Source organism: Echinococcus granulosus, assembly GCF_000524195.1.
Source record: "Echinococcus granulosus chromosome Unknown EG_S00304, whole genome shotgun sequence".
Lineage (NCBI taxonomy): Eukaryota > Metazoa > Platyhelminthes > Cestoda > Cyclophyllidea > Taeniidae > Echinococcus > Echinococcus granulosus.
This window is the reverse complement of record NW_020170684.1, coordinates 1,611-3,486: the sequence shown is the minus strand read 5'-3', so window position 1 is coordinate 3,486 and position 1,876 is coordinate 1,611.

Genomic DNA, 1,876 nt, shown 5'->3' with positions numbered 1-1,876 from the left:
AATGTGTAACATCCTCTAATAAATTTAAGGTCTAAAAATACCTCCATTGCAATTCTGAATTCCATTGGAGAATCTGATTATTACAAAAGCTATGCTGGACACGGGAATTCTCCAAGACAACATCCTTCACCATCGACAAGGCGCTTGTTCTGGCTGCGTACACTTTAGCTACGTTAGGCTATTACAGTTTCATTGTTCTACATTGAGAGCTTTACTATTTGAAGGCAAAACATACAGCAATTTGAGCAGAAATTTAGCACATACTCTATTTTGTGAGTTGAACCCTCTCGAAAGACGTCATCTTTTGTGACGTTGAGCAGATTGAGCTAGGTGAGTTAATCCTCTTGGGTAATACCTCGGCAAATCGAGACATGCTTTTCTATAATTTAAGTGTTTAAGCTGTTATCTCAACATAGACGAGCCGTGCGTTGTGAGTTGTGCATTCCACATTGCAGGGAAAGTAGTTCCATTAGATCTGTTTGCCTTTTACACTTGTACTACTAAGCCATACATATGGTTTGAATTAATGCCTACAGATCAAGCTGGATAAATGGAAATATTTTGAGGCTTAAAATGGGATGCACTTGATTCAATTGTGTTTATAAATTTAGATAGAGCATGATGAATGCAAAATTTCGAAAGTAATACAAAGTAAGATTAATTTGACTTGGGTATTGTGGGGCCAGCAAAAGCACTAAAATTGGGTATTTCTTTTTGGGATTTCTTCGTGCATTTGTTGCATGCCAAGTGCATTCCGTAGTCCGGGATCACCGCTCGTGATTGGTAGTTGGAATTAGGCCATTTGCTATGACGAGGCTTTCTGCGTTATCTGAATAGTCCTGCTTTAATCAGCGCATCTCACTCAGTGGGGTGGAGTGACATCTCGAAAGATGCTTGCTGACCCAGTACCCACGTAGGGGCCAGCAAACTTCATATCCCCTCTTTTTCCTTTACCAAATTTGGGTCTCAACTCAGACAACATGTCAACTGAAAGTCGCAAAAGCTCTAAACGGGAGCTTCTTTGAAAGTGCAGAAGAAGGAGAACAAGGGGGATAAGGAGGAGGAGGAAGAGGCATTCAAACACGTTGCGCATGTGTCGCACGTCGGAAGTGTAGCATTAAACCAAACAAATTTTTCGAAGTTGCCGTGCATTTGCATTTGGGTGGTACAAGGCGAAGAAACTGGTGTGGATGGTTGATGGGTTGGATGATGTCTATCAAGCCATTCCTTCGACAACTTACGCTCGCCATATCAGATCATCAGTGCGAGGACACGCAAATAAAGTTACCCGAATGCGAAGTTGGATACTTTAGTAGATAAAAGTGTAGGAGGCCAAGATTACACCTTCAATGATACGGAGGATAAAGAATTTGCAAAAAGAGAGCGAGTCGATGAATAAATGCCAATTTAGGATTGTATCACTAATAATAATGAAAAAATTAGAATATACAACGAATAAAATATTGTCGCTTATGAGGTTTTTTTGGAAACTCATGGTTATCTCTCGCCCTGATGCTAATCAAATTTACTTCAGCTGGCACCCAAATGCATTTGCCATTGGGTGAAACATGTCAATGTACACTACTTTCAGAAAACAAGTGTTGTTCTGCAGAGATGTGGATGGTTATGGCATTACGATTTGTTGGTTTGTAATTGCAATGGATCTTGAAATAGTAATCTCAAAATAATTGTTTTGATGTGCAGGCGAAAAACCTCATAAAACTGCACTTTGCGTTGGAGAAGTAACTCGTCTCTCCTTCGAACTTATGCCTTTTTGTGTTTAGGGTTCCAATTTTTTCTATGACGCTATTTTTACTGTAAACTTTAATAGTTTGTGCGCCATTCAATCCCTTTTTAAACGTTAGTTCTTCTGTAG